Raw genomic sequence first — 9113 nt, 5'->3', positions numbered from 1 at the left:
TGGCAAGGTTACGTTTCCCCTTGTCCTCATTACCATCGACCTCTTTGTCTCCTGTTACCAGTGGCTCCTGTGTATGTGTGTGTGTGTGTGTGTGTGTGTGTGTGTGTGTGTGTGTGTGTGTGTATATTTGTTCAGGCTTTTTTATACAGGATTAAATCTCACTCGTAATGGTTTGACTTTGTTTTTTGTTTTTTTGCGTTTGTGTGTGTGTGTGTGTGTGTGTGTGTGTGTGTGTGTGTGTGTGTGTGTGTGTGTGTGTGTGTGTTCGCCCATTTATTCATAGTAGGCGCATTCTTTATCACTTATCTTACTCTTATCATATTACTTCCTAAACACCAACCCGTAATCGATGTGAAGCGGAGTAACACTATGAATCCGATCGAGGTATATATAGACGACGTTAAAGAAACCCAAATCTACCCGTCCCATCCTTCCCCTATCCACCAGTCCCATTACCAATCCTTCCCTCTCCACCAGTCCCATTACCAACCCTTCCCCTATCCACCAGTCCCATTACCAATCCTTCCCTCTCCACCAGTCCCATTACCAACCCTTCCCCTATCCACCAGTCTCATTACCAATCCTTCCCCTATCCACCAGTCCCATTACCAATCCTTCCCCTATCCACCAGTCCCATTATCAATCCTTCCCCTATCCACCAGTCTCATTACCAACCCTTCCCCTATTCACCAGTCCCATTACCAACACTTTCCCTAAACCTATTAACAGTGGTGTCCCACAGGGTTCTGTCCTATCTCCCACTCTCTTTCTGTTGTTCATTGATCATGATCTTTCCAAAACGAACTGTCCTATCCATTCTTACGCCGATGACTCCACTCTGCATTATTCAACTTCTTTTAATAGAAGACCCACTCCACAGGAACTTAACGATTCAAGGCTGGAGGCAACAGAACGCTTAGCCTCAGACCTTACTATTATTTCCGATTGGGGCAAGAGGAACCTGGTGTCCTTCAACGCATCAAAAACACAGTTTCTCCACCTATCCACTCGACACAATCTTCCAAACAACTATCCCCTAATCTTTGACAACACCCAGCTATCACCTTCTTCAACACTAAACATTCTCGGTCTATCCTTAACTCAAAATCTCAAGTGGAAACTTGATATCTCATCTCTTACTAAATCAGCTTCCTCTAGGCTGGGCGTTCTGTACCGTCTCCGCCAGTTCTTCTCCCCCGCACAGTTGCTATCCATTTACAGGAGCCTTGTCCGCCCTCGTATGGAGTATGCATCTCATGTGTGTGTGGGGGGGGTCCACTCACACAGCTCTCCTTGACAGAGTGGAGTCAAAGGCTCTTCGTCTCATCAGCTCTCCTCCTCATACTTATAGTCTCCTACCTCTCAAATTCCACCGCCATGTTGCCTCTCTTTCTATCTTCTATTTCGATATTTTCATGCTGACTGCTCTTCTGAACTTGCTAACTGCATGCCTCCCCCCCTCCCGCGGCCCCGCTGCACACGACTTTCTACTCATGCTCATCCCTATACTGTCCAAACCCCTTATGCAAGAGTCAACCAGCATCTTCACTCTTTCATCCCTCACGCTGGTAAACTCTGGAACAATCTTCCTTCATCTGTATTTCCTCCTGCCTACGACTTGAACTCTTTCAAGAGGAGGGTATCAGGACACCTCTCCTTCCGAAATTGACCTCTCTTTTTGGACACTCCTTTGACCTCTATTCAGGAGCAGTGAGTAGCGGGCCTTTTTTTTATATTTTTCTTTGCGCCCTTGAACTGTCTCCTTAGCTGTAAAAAAAAAAAAAAAAATCCTCTTTGACAAGGTTACGTTTATTTACGTTTATTGTTATTATTGTTATTGTTATTATTGTTATTGTTGTTATTGTTGTTATTATTTTTATTGTTGTTATTGTTATTGTTGTTATTGTTGTTATTGTTGTTTTTATTGTTATTGTCATTATTGTTATTGTTGTTATTATTGTTATTATTGTTATTGTTGTTATTGTTGTTATTGTTATTATTATTGTTATTATTGTTATTGTTGTTATTATTGTTATTGTTGTTATTGTTATTATTGTTATTGTTATTGTTATTGTTGTTATTGTTATTATTATTGTTGTTATTATTGTTATTGTTGTTATTGTTCTTATTATTGTTATTGGTGTTATTGTTATTATTATTGTTGTTATTATTGTTATTGTTGTTATTATTGTTAGTTATTGTTGTTTTCATTGTTGTTATGCTTATTGAAGGAAAAAAATAGCTTTCATAGTAGAAGTATTCAGAGAACGACCTTGGAGAGAGAGAGAGAGGCCTATATTAACTTTTTCTTTCTGCGTGTGTGTGTGTGTGTGTGTGTGTGTGTGTGTCTGTCTTGTGACCTGCCAAACGTTATAATTATACACTGCGTAATGGCAAGTCAGGGGAGGGGGAGGGGAAGGGGAGGGGAAGGGAGGAAAGAGATGGGAAGGGGGAGGAGATGAAAGAGGGGAGGCGTGGTTGACCTCAGCGCGACCTAACTTTACCCCCTCCCCTCCCCTCTTCCCTCTCCTCCCCTTCCCTCCTCTCCCCTCCCCTCCCCTCCCCTTTCCCTGACCCTCTCCTCTCCCCCTGCCACCTCCTACCCTCCCCTTTCCCCCCGTATCATACCCACACACCCCTCTCCCCCCCCCCTCCTGTCTCTCCCCTTTCTCCCCTCTCCCCCCTCTTCTCTCTTGTTATTTTTTTTGCGGCACCAAGTACTCTCCCCTCCCCCTCCTCCTTTCACCTTTGCCACCTCCAGAGAGAGAGAGAGAGAGAGAGAGAGAGAGAGAGAGAGAGAGAGAGAGAGAGAGAGAATAACACGTCTTAAGGATGTAAAAGTCATGATATGCTTCAGTGCACTTTATTTTGTGTGTGTGTGTGTGTGTGTGTGTGTGTGTGTGTGTGTGTGTGTGTGTGTGTGTGTGTGTGTGTGTGTGTGTGTGTGTGTGTGTGTGTGTGTGTGTGTGTGTGTGTGTGTGTGTGTGTTTCGCTAATTTCCTTTTTTTTTTTTTTTGGTCATATATATTTCATTCATAAACTTCAAAATAACTTCATCTTCCGTTGCAGTACATTAGGTCTACCCGCGTTGCCTAAATCTGCTAAACTTCTAACTACCGCTTGTGTTCCTGTTTGTCATCTTATTGCTCACCCCACTTAAATATATAGGTTACGTACCGTCCCAAAACCACTAAATATTCCTGATCACATTCTTCAGGCAGTTCGTTTTACGCCCCACTGGACAGATCATAAACACATGTCAGAGGTAAACAACTTCATAGGTCAAGAGTGTTCCATCCCTTTCCCTGGACGAGACATAATGGTATAGAGTCCAGAGGTGAGGTTTGGTTGATGTTATAATCTGTCATAGGGCAGTGTTCGATTCCCTTACCGTGGACGAGACTTTTGATAATGGTATATTACGCCAAGGTGATATTCAATTGCTATTATAAGTCTTCTTAGGTTAGAGTATTTGATCCTCTTTCCATGGACGAGCCTTGATGGGGATGGTATAGAGGCAAGATGAGGTTTGGTTGAGATAATCCTTCAAAGGTTAGACTGTTAGAGAATTCGATCCCCTCACCCTGGACGAGTCTTTTGATGCATGGCCGTATAAAGTCCAGAGGAGATTTGATTGATGTTATTTTTTCTTCCTGCGAGACCTGAGACTTGATTTCGATGTTGTGGCGCTTTCTTTTCTCTTCGTTGTTTTGGTGTATTTTTTTTTTCCGCGTGGTTCTTTTTTTCTCTCTTTGTCATTGATATGTAACCTTTGTGGATCATTAGCATTCCTTAAAAAAAAAAAAAACTAGTTCGTGTGGGATTAGACAGGTGTGCAGCATTAATTGTTCACACACACACACACACACACACACACACACACCTTCACTAAACTTCATACCCCAGCCTCCTCCTCCTCCTCCTCCTCCCCCAAAACACAAACCCTCCAAACCTCACTCAACCCATTCACCCCCCTCCCCCTTTGCACCGCCCCGCCCCGAGTGCCCCGTGGGTCTTCGTGACGGGGAGAAAGTGTGCCCAGAGGTGCCCACTCCCCCCCACCCCCCCAAGGCCGCGGAGTGAAGTGCTGGGGGAATGCGTTGCGTCACTGTGTGTGTGTGTGTGTGTGTGTGTGTGTGTGTGTGTGTGTACAGTATTTATATGGGAGTCATGTTTGCAGGTAACCCATATACTGATTAAACGTTGTCGCCCAGGTAAAGTTATAGGGAAGGCAGGTGTGTGTGTGTGTGTGTGTGTGTGTGTGTGTGTGTGTGTGTGTGTGTGTGTGTGTGTGTACTGTGTGAATGGTGGGAGGGGCAAACCGAGAGAAATGGGAAGGGAGGGGAACGAATGAAGGGAAAGGGGTTGTGAGGGTAAATGGAAGGGTTGGCCGAGGGGACGAAGGAGGTGAAGGGTAATTAATAAAAGGCAGGTATACCCAGGTGAGCCATCTGTCACATCAATACCAACATAACAGGTGAAGTAATAGTGCAGGTAACATGAAGAGGGCAGGTAAAGTGCTTGGGATATACAGGTGGACACACGGGGCAGCAGGTGTCAGGAGGAGGAGGAGGAGGAGGAGGAGGTGAAGAGAGGTGGAAAGGTGAGTAAGGTGAGACGCACAGGTGGGACCGGGGAGGCAGGTGGACGACAGGTAAGAAGGAAAGGGAAAGGTTGAAGGGAAAGGAGAAAATGACAGGTGTGTGGAAGGGGGACAGATGAGAGAGGAATGAGATCGAAGTGGAGCAGAACGAGGAGGAGGAGGAGGAGGAGGAGGAGGCGGCAAGGGAGAGGTGAGGAATGTCTCCAGACCTTGACAGCATATTCTCTGGATACTGAATGGGTAAGTTGATGTGAGGAGGAGGAGGAGTAGGAGGAGGAAAAATGATGAGGAAAAGGAGGAGGAAAAGGAGTGGCTGAAGGTAAAGATCCTGAAGTGAGAGATGGAGGAAGGGAAGGAGGAGGAGGAGGAGGACGAAGACGAGGACGAAGACGAGGACGAAGACGAGGACGAGGACGAGGACGAGGAGGAGGAGGAGGAGGAGGAGGAGGAGGAGGCATTTATTATTTTCCTCACGAGACGAGAGGACATGTTAGGAGAGCTGAAGGCCTACGAGAGAGAGAGAGAGAGAGAGAGATATTGCGTATGCGTTTGAAAAAAAAAAGTGCGCGTTAGTGTGTGGTGTGTGTGTGTGTGTGTGTGTGTGTGTGTGTGTGTGTGTGTGTGTGTGTGTGTGTGTGTGTGTGTGTGTACCAACGGCATAATGAAGGAAAGGGCGTACAAAAGACCTGTGCGTATGTACGTGTGTGTGTACGCGTGTGTATACAAGTTATTTGCGTCAAAAGGTGGTGATGAATGTATGACCCCAGCCGTGTGCGTGAATAGCGATGTGTGTGTGTGTGTGTGTGTGTGTTTGTGTGTGTGTGTGAGTGTGTGTGTGTGTATGTGTGTCAGGGTTTGAAAGGGAATAAATAAAAGGAATAGGCCTAAAAATAAATTAAAGGAAGACCATATATTTACTTTTTGTCTAACACATTTTATTTTCTTCATATTCTTTTACTTCTTTTCATTTGTCTTCCTATAGCTCAAAATTCTTCTTCTTCTTCTTCTTATTATTATTATAATTATTATTATTATTATTATTTTCTTCTTTTCCTTCTTCTTTTTCTTCTTCTTTCTCTTCTTTTTCTTTTTCTTCTTTTTCTTCTTTTATTATTTCCTTCTTTTTTTTCTTCTTCTTTTTCTTCTTCTTCTTCTTCAGCTTTATCTTCATCTTCATCTTCACCTTCTTCTTCTTCTTCATCATCATCATCATCTTCATCTTCATTTTCTTTTTCTTCTTCATCTTCATCTTCATCATCATCTTCTGTATTCCTCCATTACTCAACGATTCACAAGTTCCAATAAAGATCAAGTTTATGGCATACACTACAGCTACTCGTTGCCTCGGTGCTCATCTCCTTTGCAATACTCACTCCCTTGCAGTACTTATCTCCCTTCCAGTCCCTCGAGTCTCAATCTATCAAAGGGTCAAATTAACGATCAGGTGGCGGGACTTCGATGCCATTAACCGAGATAGAAGGAGAGAGATAAAAAACTGGCTTCAGAAATTATCGGGGCATCGTTCATTTGGGATATCTGGGCCATTTTTTTGTGTCCATTCCTGTAGACTCGTTGCTCTCAAATTGGATAAGCCTATTTCACTATTAAGGAGAGAGAGAGAGAGAGAGAGAGAGAGAGAGAGAGAGAGAGGTGAAAACTTTATCAGGAGAGAGGCCAGGTGTATTGTTAATTAATCTGGCCTTTGCTCCTCTTCTCTCTTCTCTTCTCTTCTCCTCTACCCTCCTCTCCTCTCCTTTTCTCTCCTTTCCTCTCTTCTCTTCTATTCTTTCCTCTTCTCTTCTCTCGTCTCCTCTCTTCTTCTCTCCTCTATAGTTGATAAATTCTTCCCTCTTTCCTTCCTTCCATCCTTCCTTACTTCCCTATTTCCCTCCTTCCTTCCTTTCTTTCTTTCTTTCTTTCTTCCTTACCTGCTTACTTGCTCACTTACTTGCTTACTTACTACTTACTCTCTACTTACTTACTTATTTACTTAATTATGCATTCTCTTATCCGAACCCGATGGATAGATTAGCCGGATTAGGGACACTCACTTACCTGTCCGGCTTACCTGTCAAGTGTATCCGTTTACCTTTACATGAATTAGCAACTGCGAAACGTAGGAAAGGTACACACACACACACACACACACACACACACACACACACACACACACACACACACACACACACACACACGCACCTTACACGTTCCTTCACACGCAACCTTCCTTTTAACTCAGTGACAACATCCTCCTAAGAAGTCGTTGCGATCCAATCCTTTCCTCACCTCGTTTTCTATTCACCGCCAAACCCACCCAGGAAAGAATAGCAAGAAGGAAAACGGGCTACTCGGAAAAGGAGAGTGGGTACTTACAATACAGTGTTCGTGGAAGTATGTTGATGGTGGTGGTGGTGGTAATAGTGTGTGTGTGTGTTGTGGTGGATTGTGGTAGTGTTGTTGGTGGTGGTGTGTGTTGTGATGGACTGTGGTAGTGTTGTTGGTGGTGGTGGTGAAGAATTGGTGGTGATAGTGTTTGTGATGGTGGTGATGATGTTTATTATGGTGGTGATGGAGGGTATGTGTTTGCTATGGAGGTGGTGGTGATATTTGATGTGGTAGTGATGATCATTGTGGTGATAGCGATGGAGGGGATGTGACTATGATGGTGGTGATGATATTATGGGTATGGTGGTGGTGATTCATGGTAAGACTTATAATGCATGAGGATATGGTAACACTTTTAGGACGTGGGCTGATGTTGGCGGTGATGATGGTGGTGGTAGGGGCGCTGCTGACAGTGGGGAGGGGAACTGCTTTTCATTTAGATGCACGTAGTTGTGTATGCCATAAAATCTACACCCTGATGCTGCTCTGACTGAGGGGAAAGATTTGAGAGATGCTGCGTTAAGAAATGAGGGGAGGTGATGTGATATGAGAAGAAGGGAGATAAGACGAGGGGAAATAAGATGAGGGGACAAGGTTGAAGGATAAAGGGATGGAAGATGATAGTAGAAGATGAGATGAAGGGGAGGTGATACGAGGAGATGAGATTCAAAGGGAAGATCAAACGAGGGAAGATGATAGGAGATGAGATAAAGAAGGGAGATAAGACAAGAGGAAGTGATATGAAGAGATTAGATGATAAGGGAAGACAGGATGAGGGGAAGTGATATAAGAAGATGAGATAAAGAGGGGAGATGAGGGGATGAGGGAAGAGGGATGATGGAAAAATGGATAATGATGATAATGGGAGATAGGTGAGGGGGATGAGGGAAAGGAAGAGGAAGGAGATGAGATGATTGAGAGGATGATGATGGGAGGTAGCAGTGATTTTGCTGTGATAATGCGGATACGATAAATGAAACAAAAAGAGTAGAAGGAGGATGGGAAGAAGAAACAAAAGGATTATATATATGTAAGAAGAAGGAACGCAGATAAAAAAAAAAGAGAAGGAAACAAATGAAAATCAACAAAGAGGAAAACGTAAACAAGGAAAAAGAAAGAGGATGAGAAAATGAGAAAGAAGAGAAAAAAGAGGAGAGGGAGAAGAAGTAACAGAAAAAAAAATAAAAAAGGAAGAAGGAAGAGTATAAGAATAGGAGGAGAAAGAGGAAAAGGAAGAGAGGAAGAAGAAGCAACAGAAAAAAAAGAAAGAAAAAAAGCAATAATGGGATAAAATAAAGTAAGGCGCGTATTTCTTCACCCTAATAAGAAAGTTAATTAAGGTGCAACATGAGTAAGGTGACACAAGGAATACTTAGAACTGAGCTGAGTCGGGTTGTATTTTTTAAGATGAGGGACTTATCTCTACCACGCATCCGTCTTGGTAGTCTTCCAGAAGCGTGCTGCGAAAGGTGGATGAGAGGAGGAGGAGGAGGAGGCGAAGGAAAAGGAGGAAGAGGAGGAGGAGAGGAGAATGAGAAGGAAAAGGAAAAGGAGAAGTAGAAAGGAAAAGGAAAAGGAGGAGGAGGAAAAGGAAAAGGAGAAGTATAAAGGAAAAGGAAAAGGAGGAGGAAAAGGAAAAGGAGAAGGAGAAAAGGAGAAGGAAAAGGAAAAGGAAGAGGAGAAGGAAAAGGAAAAGGAGGAGGAGAGAGGCAGAGAAAAGCAGAAAGAGACGGAGGAGAGGGTAAGTGTATAAAGATGCATATCACGTTTTTGGGTGAGATAGTGGTGGTGGTGGTAGTGGTGGTAGTGGTGGTGATGGTTGTGGTAATGGTGGTGGTGGTGGTTACTCTCCATAGCTGAATTATTCACTCCAGTCCATCGCAATTTTACGGGGGCAGGCCAAGGTGAGGGAAAAGCGGGGAATAAAACGATTCTTTCTATATATAAAATAAAATAAAAATATATACACACCTGTTTGAAAGGTTGAGATAATATAATAGTCGTTTTTTCATCTTTTAATTCAAACCGAGACGTGAAAAAATACAAGATAAATAAAACTGAATCAGAAAACCACAAAGAATGGCTATATGATAAACAAAATAGCATCGGTAACCTTTTCATATCT

Source organism: Eriocheir sinensis, chromosome 48, assembly GCF_024679095.1.
Source record: "Eriocheir sinensis breed Jianghai 21 chromosome 48, ASM2467909v1, whole genome shotgun sequence".
NCBI classification, from domain to species: domain Eukaryota; kingdom Metazoa; phylum Arthropoda; class Malacostraca; order Decapoda; family Varunidae; genus Eriocheir; species Eriocheir sinensis.
Note: the sequence above shows the minus strand (reverse complement) of the source record.